This window comes from Atractosteus spatula, chromosome 10 (genome assembly GCF_055471065.1).
Source record: "Atractosteus spatula isolate fAtrSpa1 chromosome 10, fAtrSpa1.hap1, whole genome shotgun sequence".
Lineage (NCBI taxonomy): Eukaryota > Metazoa > Chordata > Actinopteri > Semionotiformes > Lepisosteidae > Atractosteus > Atractosteus spatula.
Window position 1 is genome coordinate 6,317,888 of NC_142715.1, and position 11,667 is coordinate 6,329,554.

General features: G+C 39.2%; 1 pseudogene; it reads right to left on the bottom strand.

Annotated features, from left to right (window-relative positions):
• Positions 1 to 11,348: 11,348 nt before the first annotated feature.
• LOC148824627 (5S ribosomal RNA) lies at positions 11,349 to 11,467 on the bottom strand (annotated as a pseudogene).
• Positions 11,468 to 11,667: the final 200 nt, after the last annotated feature.

Here is an 11,667-nt window from a genome sequence, read left to right on the forward strand (position 1 = left end):
GTCAACAGGGAGATCGCAAAACCAATCTGTTCTTGCGACGTAGGAAAACGCTCTGGATGCAGATGAAAAGAGAGGTAGCATTGAGTAATGAATCCTCTGCAACCAGAAGGATTACCGTCATATTTTTCAGGAAGAACAAATGGTAAGGTTCGGGGGGGGGGGGGGGGTGGGCGGGTCCGCAGCTTGAGCAGAAGAAACTGCAGGAGGAGCAGTAGAAGGTGCTGGGGGCACGAAAGCCAGGCACCGTGATTGGTAAGAAGTTGAACAGACTGCTGTAACTGAGATAGAGCTTGGGAGTGCTGGTGGAGGAGGGAGCGAAGAGCTTGCGCATCTGCGGGATCCAGTCGTAGTCCGAAGGCGTAAGGTAGGTCAAGATCCGGTAAAGGCACTGGTGGCGAACAATCCAGAACGAGAGACAGGTACGTGGTCGAAACAAGAGCTGCAGGGTCAATACCGAAAAATAGTCACTGGTAGCAAACAATCCGAGGGTCGAGACGAGAAACGAAGTCCAAAGGCAAAAGGCGAAGTCAGAAAATCCAGTAGGCAAAAGGGAAAGAAACGCTAGGTAGAGCAACACGTAGTGAACTCAATACCGAGCAGTGATATGCGGGTAAGGGAGGCTTAAATAATGCAGCCTGCCTCACGGTAAGGCGTCTGATGAGAATTAACACGTGCGGCGGCGTTTGTAATTATCACCCTGCTGCTGGGACTGATTAGACCTCTTAGGAGCTGGTCTGGGCCGGTTAGTGGTCGTGACATTTAGAACTAATAATATTAAATGTCTGGATTGTATAAATAACAATTTGTTAATGGTGGACTGTTTGGATCATTTTGTAGATGATCCTGGTTCCTTGTTGGAAGGTATCCTGTCTGTTTGACATGCTTGGTGTGTAGGCAGTGTGGAGGGTGACCGTACGGTTGCGTGCGTTGTCAACTCTGGATTGATCCATACTTACCATTTAAATGCCTAAAGCTTCGTTGACACCGTTAGGTTTCCACTGTTAGGCAGCTTTACCTCTGTAGAATCTGTGGCTCCATAGGAAGACAATCTTGCCTTTCTGTGTGTCACTATGTTTCTGCCTGGGTCTTCTTCAGGCATTGTTCTGGAACACTGTGTCTCTGCTGGCCTGTTTTTATCCTGTTTTGTAAGGGGGCTAGTTTGTATCCTATGGTCTGTGTTCCTTCTGTACGTTTCTGTATGAGTCGGTGCAGTTTCAGTTGAATGGGTTTCTGCTTTCCCTGGTGGGGATTATGCATGGACCATTAACATCTCAATAAGCAATCAGGGTCTTTTGTTTTCCTCCCTAGTAGGACTGTGCAAGCTGTGCGAGTTTCCATAGCTGATTGGTTTCAATTATTCTTCTCTTTGTTGCGTAAGTGTTAGTATGGTGAAGAGTTCCAGTCCCTGTAGGATCTGGCTAGTTAGGAGAGGGGAACAAAGCTCTTTCTCCCGGATTTTATCCGAGAGAGGACCATCTGGGACAAGGAGAGCACTCTCCTTTCAACGACTAAAACCCTCCCGGTTTTTCTGATGTTCAGGTCTTGTGTAAAGATAGTATTAAGTCTTTTGATCCACTCCCTTTCCTTTTTCTTTCTTTCTATCTCTGTCCAGTTGGGGTTGCTTTCCAATCCCGTGGTTCCTGATGTACAGATGCAGCCATTCAAAGTGCGCGGCACAGACACCGCGGTACAGATACCGCAGGTATGATGACACGGGATACCGCGGGGCGTGATTGGTTGACCGACAGGGGCACTCGTGGTCCGTTGGTCTGTCGTAGAAAGACTTACTGTAAACGTCTTTACTGTGCTCGTTGTAGATATTGAATTTTACCACTGAAGGGAAATCTTAGTAGCTGAGCATAAAAAGAATAGGAGCATACTGTAATGCGTGTGAAGGCCATAAACGATATTAATTTTGGAACGTAAACATACAGTATATAGCTGGTCTTGGTACTTTAAAGAAAAAAATACACACCGGTATTCTATTTCTCCCTAAACATTGTAAGCTTCGAAGTCTTTAACTAACGTGATACCGGAGTCAACAAGCATACTTTTAGAATTTGATTAAAAGGGAATATAATATGGAATCGCGTATCTAAAGAATTTAATAACGGTATGATTATATCCGTGTACTGCAGCAGGGCTGTGTAGGGCTGTTTCGCCTGCCTGATCATGCGAGCTCTCTTGTAGCCTACTGGTCTAGGTGCGTGACTACCAACTGGCAGGTTGTGTGTTCGAATCCAGCTGGTGCTGGACTTTTATTTTAACAAACATTTCTTCAAAAAAATAGGTAAGCGATATTATGGACAATCAGTTGACTTTTATATTTCAAAATATCGCAACATGATCGATATTTGCGATATTTTGAACATATCTTCCCTTCTGACAGCGGTTCCTGCTTCTATTGTGTGTGTGTGTGCAACAGTAAATTTTTATAGAGAAATGGAGGCTGGACAGTATGCGTTACAATATAAACATTTATATTGATTTAAATCGTGTTCTGATTTAAATCGCAAACGCGTGTTTAATTATGTGTTTTTAATCATAATCAGGCTAATGCATTTCTACATTTTCTGTATGAACCAGCTTAGAGGTTCATACAGAAAGACAGCTTGTGTTTAAATTGAGTGTAAGGTAATTTATGCTTCTAAAGTCATGGTCAGTATTATTGTACTGTGCTGTACTGTGTCACATTATTTTATAGCGTTTTTATTGCGTTATTAAATCCGGTTGCGCTGTGTTAGTTTCCTGACTCACATTATTTAAACTACCACATTGATCATTCATCTCTAAATAAACTTTATTTTATATAGCGTTTTAAGCGATTAGGTAATTAGATTGCTCATAAACCTAATCGCTTTTTCTACATAAACACAGCGTGATTGCTCTCTGAAAATGCTTTTCCTTTATTTTTAAAGTAGGCTCAGATTTCAACTATAGATCGTATTATTATAAACTTTCTTGGAAAAATGTATTTTATGTAAACCATGTTTGCTATTAATTCATTTAGGGCTAAAATACGTTCATTGTCTTCCAATCGAGTCGAGTTGACATTGGAAGCCTGCCACACCCGGACTGTTAAACCAACGCATTAGCACGTCAAAGCCCATTGAGCCAGTATTGGCTTTAGTATCCCCCCCTTCTCCCCTCAATTCAATTCAATTCATGGTGTTTTATTTGCATGACAGATGGGTACAAGCAGTGTTGGGTATGTATATTGTAACGCTTACGGCAGACAGGCACTGTGTAAGAGCCGGCGCACCAGAGCAGCGCACCGAGGGAGCGTCTGCATTTCTAACTTAGTTTTTAAAATTAGTCAAGCAATATGAAGCATCTCCTTTTACTTAGTGCCTGAGCATAAAAAGAATAGGAGCATACTGCAACGCGTGTGAAGGCCATAAACGATATTAATTTTGGAACATAAACATACAGTATATGGCTGGTCTTGGTACTTTAAAGAAAAAAATACACACCAGTATTCCATTTCTCCCTAAACATTTTAAGCATCGAAGTCTTTAACTAACACGATACCGGAGTCAACAAGCATACTTTTAGAATTTGATTAAAAGGGAATATAATATGGAATCGCGTATCTCAAGAAATTAATAACGATATAATTATATTCATGTTGCAAAAGAACTGCAACGGACATAAAAACTCCCTTGCTTTTAACAGAGCGTTCCATAATTTCTAACTACGAAAATGCCAGGTGAAAGGATTTGTAAACATATTTTGTTAAAGCAAGTCAGTTTTTTCCACAACACATAAAAGACATTTTTCCAAGAAAGCTTAGCCTTTGTCACTAATGAAACCACTAAATAAAGACATAAATATAGAAATCTTAAGATTTGTTCTATTTAATGTTGGTAGCAGGATGAACTGTCAGAGTGTATATTTTGTCGCAGAGTTGCTGCAAGATGTTAACAGTGAAAAAGGTATTGAGAAATGAGTTATTTCAAGATGAAAATTTTCAGAATAATTGCAAATCTAGCAGGATAGAGAAAGCACAGAAAACTGGCAGTTAGATTGATCAGATTAGTATGAAAAGTCATTTAGCAAAGGGAATTAGAAGAGTGACAAACTAGTATACTTTAGATCTTTTTTTCTGAACCAGGGACAATCTGATCATGTTTCCCTATAACAATAATAAAAAACTTTATTTGATATATCACCATTAAAGGTGGCATCTCAAAGCAATACAGTAGATGTAAAAACAGATAAAAGGACCACAGATTACAAAGTAAATGCATATAAGAAAGACAAGCAGTTAGAGGTGCTACCAAAATTAGAAAATGAAGCAGATACAGACACTAAGTCTTCTGAAAAGAAAGGTTCTGAGGTTAGATTTAAACTGGCCTTGGTGTGTGTGTGTTTGTGTCTGTCTGTCCTGTGATGGACTGGCGCTATGTCCAGGGTGTATTCTGCCTTGTGTCCGTCGCTTACTGGGATAGGCTCCAAATCCTCTGTACTGGATAAAGAGATTAGAAATGGATGGAAGTAAAGGCACTGTGTGGATGGAACTATACACAGTGTTAGAAACCCACTATGAAATGGCAGCATCTCACTGAGAATAAAACATTTTATACTGCTGGCTTAAGGAAACAGCCTTTCCACCTCTCTTGCACATCAGTATCCATACCTAGTTATTTAAACAAATTGCCTCTAATTATAAACATCTTAATATGCTGGCTCTGTGGATCCGCATCAGCTATGTTTGCCCATTCCTTCAATTCATGTGCATCCAACACACAGTTCAACGCTAGCAACTACACAAAATCTAAAATATGAGCTCTACTTGCCACTTACAGTACCAACAGTACCAGCTAACTTTAGTAGTGACATTTTCATGGATCTTTTTAACAATAAAATTTACAACATCAGACTTCAGACACAATTAAACAGGCCTCAAAAAAGTCTGGTACAAACATTTTCAGCATGGAATAAACCGTTACTTTAATGGTATAAACCTTAAATGGATTCATATTCTCAATAAGATTTGGTGCTCAGTAACATGACTTAGAAAATGACAAAAGACATACGTATCATGCTTATCCTTCTATTTTTCATAATCGTAAACTCCTTAAGGCAGTTACATTTTCTCTGTTCTGACCTGGAGTTACAGAGAAATTTAAATTCTAATAAGAGATTTGTAATGAGGAAAGTCATACCAATCACTCATACAGTACCAGGATTTGCAATTACAATACAAATACTTTCTTTCTGTATGTGTTTATTTTGCAGTTTGAGTCTATGGCATTCCTTTGGGGGTCTATACTCCAAGGCATGACTTTTTTATGTATAAACATCAGTATTTACTGCTATTAATTACTGTACGATTTATAGTTGAAATCTGAGCCTAGATATAAAGTTAGATATAAAGTTAAAATCTCGACAAAGCAATGTAGGAAATACAGAGAAAATAAATCCTTTCTGACATCTAAAATCAGTTTCGATCAAGGTCTCTAAAACGAACAAGAAAAAGAAGATTTTCGGAGGGCAATTACGCTGTGTTTATATAGAATAAGTGATTTATGAGCAATCTAATTTCTTGTTCGTTTAAAACAGTGAAATGTCAGCTGTAAAAGATCGCACCAGAAACAGCACTCTCTCTGCCTGTCATAGACGTTCAGGAAAGGCTGAATGAAGTCATGTCAAGTACAATAATTCGGAGATCAATAATAACAGTTGTAGGACAGTATATAAGGAGGATAAGGATTTTGAAGTTGACTCGAAATCTGATAGGTAACCAGTGCAAGGACTTGAAAACAGGTGTAATGCATCCCTGATAGGATTCTTGCTGTCATATTCTGAACATATTGAAGATTGCTCAGTGTGGATTTAATTTCCTCAGTGAACAGGATGTGCATTTATTAATTCTAGAAAAAAACTAGATTTCTCTAGTTCTTAGTTTCTCTAGTTCCCTTTAAAATAAACTATTATTCCACAATGCAGAGTATTACATGGCCAGTATTTACACATGATATTTGTGATTTAAAGAAATTAACACAAGCAGCTTTTGGAGATTTAAGTGTTGGCTGAGTTATTGCAGGATAAAAGACTAGAGATGTTGGCAAGAAGAAGATAGTTTGGGGAAAGCTGAGGAATACACTTATAACAAGAACACTTCCTAATGGGGTTAGGCATACTTTTGATGAAGATGATGAAGTTAACAGACTATATGTTTACATAGATACTGAAATAAGGATTGTATTTTAGATTATGTGTAGTTGTTGGCATTGAACTGTGTGTTGGATGCACATGAATTGAAGGAATGGGCAAACATAGCTGATGCGGATCCACAGAGCCAGCATATTAAGATGTTTATAATTAGAGGCAAGTTGTTTAAATAACTAGGTATGGATACTGATGTGCAAGAGAGGTGGAAAGGCTGTTTCCTTAAGCCAGCAGTATAAAATATTTTATTCTCAGTGAGATGCTGCCATTTCATAGTGGGTTTCTAACACTGTGTATAGTTCCATCCACACAGTGCCTTTACTTCCATTTCTAATCTCTTTATCCAGTACAGAGGATTTGGAGCCTATCCCAGTAAGCAACGGACACAAGGCAGAATACACCCTGGACATAGCGCCAGTCCATCACAGGACAGACAGACACAAACACACACACACCAGGGCCAGTTTTCCCATAAACCAATTAACTTACCAGTATGTTTTGGAGTGCGAGAGGGAGTCATATCACACATATGGAGAAAAACCATGTAACCCAGAGAGAACATGTAAACCCCACACACACAGGATGGCAGGAATTGAACCTAGGACCCCAGTGCTGCAAGATAGCAATGCTAACCACTTTGCCACCATTATAAATGGATGGATATCTTAGTTATCTTTCTAGTTCACAGGTTTGCATGCATAATTTAATTTTGAAAGCCACTGAGACATCAGGTACTACTGTTGTATTTATGAAAAAGAAACAAAACAAAAAACATACTAACAACTGTGCCATCCTACTCCTTAGCTAAAACATTTTATTATTCATAAACAGTTAACATTGTTAGCAAAATATTTTGAATTATATTTAACCCTATTTTTTCTTTAGTTTTGTATTTAACTTATTATATGATAGTCAGACTTAATGTATATTTGAACAATGAAAATATATTTTTACAAGATTTTACATTAAGCACTTAAAATTAATATGGTTAATAATAGTAAACTGTAACATGCTGTAACAAGATCGGTTAAACTGCGAAGAAAATGCTTTCAGAGAAAATGTTTCAGGTGTGAAGAACATAGATCTCCAATGCAATTTCAACCAAACCTGTTCCCACACACCCTGCCCCCACTACCATTAGAATATACACAAAGCACTCAAATCTTTCGAGCTAATGATCAGGTGACCCGAGAGAGAGCGAGAGAAACACCAAGGGGTGCGGAACCAGGGAACTATTTACATGGAAAACGGGCGATCTCCCCAGACTGTCCGCCCGTTTCACTGTTACCTGGATACCTCTTTATTTAGAACTCACAAACACTGATTTTTAGTTTAGAAGGATTCAAGTAGGGTTTTAGATGAAAGGCAGCGACCTTAATCAAGCCCAAATCACAATTGAACCCATTCAGAGCCTACATTACATTTTAGCGTTTCATTCTGAGCAGAAGACCCTCACACCTGAAGAAGGGGGAGGTGTTTTTCGCTGGAAATCTCGCCTGCTTCTACTTTACAACCGGAGTGCTGGCTGTGACGAATTAAACCGGTTTTACAAGTTTCAATCACAGACCATGTGACATGGGAGTCAGGAAACTCCACCGGATTTGATAACGCTATAAAAACGCTATTAAATAATGTGACTTGGCACAGAACAAGTTTACAGCACAGTACAATAATAAATGCTGACCATGACTTTAGAAGCATAAATTGCCTTACACTCAATTTAAACACAAGCTGTCTTTAGCCCTCTAAGCTGGTTCATACAGAAATGTAGAGATCCAGGCTCAGAACACACAGCTTCATTAGCGAATACATATGCAGGACAACTAGAGAAGACGTTTTACAGAGGATGGATTTTTAGAAACATCCCATCAGTGACATCACTGAAGTCAACTCCTAGGTACTGTAACTGTCGTGTGGATAGTTTCACAAGAATCAGACAAAGGTTTAAGCATCGCTTGTTCTAGATAAAACTGCATAAAAAAAACAACAACCCATAATGTACTTCTTTGCGGCTCTGTTTGCCCAAATCATATATTCACAACGTGAAATCTAGAAAATAATATTACGTAACCAAAATCCGCAATATGGAAACAGAACCTGTGTAATTGTTGATAGATGATGTACTCGTAACATTTTTTCAAGACGAACTACAACATTTAAAAAATGACTTGTATGTACTTGATATCTCTAATCAATCCACGGGTCCCAGCACGAAACGAAACTAAAACGCATACCGTTTCGCGCTTCTTATTAGTTGCTCAAAAGTAATTTGACCTTATGAAATGCATAATATAAACCTAGAAACATATACGTGAGCAGTACTTAAGCACTGTAGTATCGGTGTTAAGACATACCTCTCAAATACTGTAAATCAAGTTAAAAATATCTCAAGACAGATTCTGGTCATAATGAAACCATGTTTCGTGTATGTTTTCTTTAAAGTACCGAGACCAGCCATATACTGTATGTTTATGTTCCAAAATTAATATCGTTTATGGCCTTCACACGCGTTGCAGTATGCTCCTATTCTTTTTATGCTCAGCTACTAAGATTTCCCTTCAGTGGTAAAATTAGATATGAATAGTCAATACTTAAACGGGCACAGTTAAGACATTAAATATACATATACATACTGTATACAGTACAGTTTGCATACGGTAATATGTTTATGTTCCTAAATCAATCTCTTTTATGAGCATGTGAAAGGCATGGTGAATCACTGTACTTTGCATGATTGGAAACAAATGCGTGATTGCGAAATGCTGTGGTGTTACTTTTACAAAGATGGTCAATGAAAAAAAGAATGTTGACCAGGGCAATACTTTGAGTTTACACTTACAGCTTGTCCAAGGTCATTCATTTTTAATACTATTAGTAATATCTTCGTTAAAGACTTTGATGGCCACAGCTCAAACATGAGAGGTTGAGCTTTATTAGCTCCACCTTGCGGAAATTCCGGATACTATTATTTTGCTTGTCGTATTATAGGAGAATTTACGGTAACTCGCGGTATTTACCGGTAGCTTGCGGTAGACTGCGTACAGCGTACCGCAAAATAATGCGGTATCGCCCGCGCATTTTGAATGGCTACATCTGTACCTGTGTTGTGTCAGCTGGGTTCGGATGGAGTTACCCATTTCCCCCACATAGGTCACCCCACACTTTTTGCACTGGATGCTGTAGATGGCGTTATTGATGTTTTCTGAGAGTGCCCTTTGCAACTGGAAGATTTCTTTAGTTTCTTTGTTTTGGATCGTTGTTTTCTGTTATGAAATGTTTGGCTCTTGGTGTATATGATCTGTTTTGTACAGGTTTTAGCTTGCTTTGGACTAATTAATGCTGAAGGTTTTTGTTTTTTTCTGTGTGCAGATATGATTTTGTGCTCCCTCAGTATGTGTTTTCTAATATCATGGTTTTTGGTTGGTTTTTATGCTGAGTTGAGAATATGATGTGTTGAGGTGTATTTTTCTGTCATCTGGAGTTTTTCTATTTAGAAATGTTTGTGCCACATTTTTGAGGAAACTTCATATGTATCTTCTCTGGCATAAGCTTGGAAGAGTGTGTATTTGGCTTCCTCAAAGTCTTGTTGTTGTGTACAGATTTTGTGGAAGTGTAGGAGTTGTGATTTTACCAGTCCTTTGAAAGTATGTTTTGGGTGGAAGCTATCCTTGTGCAGTAAGCCGTGTGAATGTGTCTTTGAAAAATACCTTGATGTCCAGTTTGTCTGTGTTGTTGAAGGAAGAAACCTTGTATGTGTTGGTGTCTAGGAAGTCTATCAGGCTACCATGCTTGGTGTATTTGAGTTTAATGGACCTGTGGTGTGTGTTGAGGGTGTTAATGATTTCTTGTAAGGCTTGATATGTGCTGCCTATATGTTTATTTTTTATATCTTTGCCCTGGGATGGACGGGTGTCCTTTCCAGGGTGTAGCCTGCCATGTGTCTATTTCTTGCCACGTTTTAAAGTGGAGTTACAATCTTACTATTTTTACAGTTTTAAATTGACATTTACAAATGTATATTGAAGCAGCTACCCACCTGAACTAAACTATGTCAGCATGTGTAGTCTGCAAATGAACAAGTAATAGGTTTATTCCATACTGAAAAGAGAAGAGAGAAAACTCAATGTTTCGGCTGTGAAGCCTTCTTCAGGTGTGAGAAAGACAGGGCAGATTACAAAGATTAAATAGCACAGAAGAACAAAAGCTGGGAGAGGGGAGGAGGCAGGAGCAGCAGAGAGGCCACTCAGGAAGTGCAAAATGGAGAGAGGTGAAGAAAGGTGTGAAGTCAAAACCTGCAAGAGAATAGAGAAGATTACATTAAAATAAGTCAGTCATTGAGAGATCCTGGCTATTTGAGGTGAAAAGAAAAACTATGGGCTTGGAGAAATCTTTAACCTTCCCAGCCCTAATATGTTCTCTGAAGCATTCTCCTAGTCTCCTTTCGGTTTCCCAAATGTAGATAGCTGGGCATTTTTTGCAAGAGATACAGTAAATGAGACACAGGATGTTGTCAGGGTTATCCGGAATTGTCCTGTGATGCCCTGAATGTCGTTAGATATGTATTTGCAAGTGATGCAGCGAGTGCTATTACAGGCGAAAGTGCCAAGTGCGAGGGAGCTGTGAACAAGAAGCTTATGTGGTGGTCAGCGATAAGAGATGATTGGGCGGTCGGAAAAAAGAGTACCAATGGAGGGATCGTCCTGTAAAACGTAGTCATTGTTAATGATGGTCCTGGGGATAGAAATTGGGTTAGGGTGGTAGGGAAGCACCGAGGGAATGCAGTTGTGAGGTCTTTATATTTTAGTGGATAGGTCATAAAAGTGTTAAAATAATTGAATAAGACACATTTAGCAGCGATAACTTATAAGCACGAGCAAAAATTGATATTTATAACGCTTATAGATTTTAACAATATAACAGACTTTACTAAAATGTTTACTTTTAAAATAAATATTACATCACAACATGTCCACACCCAGGCACCTGCCGTTAAAGGTTATGGGATGTAGAGATACTGTATATAAGGTTCATGATAAGAATAAAAAACGCTCATGCTAATACACAAGCACCTGTGTCTCACCAAAGCTGACAAATAAAAAGCCAAAAAGCCGCACTGCACGTGTGAACAGGAGAATGAGCGAGTGAGCGGAGATAGGGTGCCTCCTGCAATTAAAGGCTTATAGCACCTGGTATTCCCAGGCGGTCTCCCATCCAAGTACTAACCAGGCCCGCCCCTGCTTAGCTTCCGAGATCAGACGATATCAGGCGTGCTCAAGGGGGTGTGGCCATAGGTAAGAGCATGGCTCACTGGCACCCTTCTTATAGAGAGGACAGCTCCGTCACCTCTTTTACGACGCTGCTTTTTTTCCCTTGCGTTTTTCTCTTCTTCCCACGTTCTCTCTCTTCACTACCTTCGTCCCCGCTCTATTTCACTTCACTATTTCACTCTTGCTTCCTTCCAATAAGGACGGAGCTGTGGGAGAAAGGGCGCTA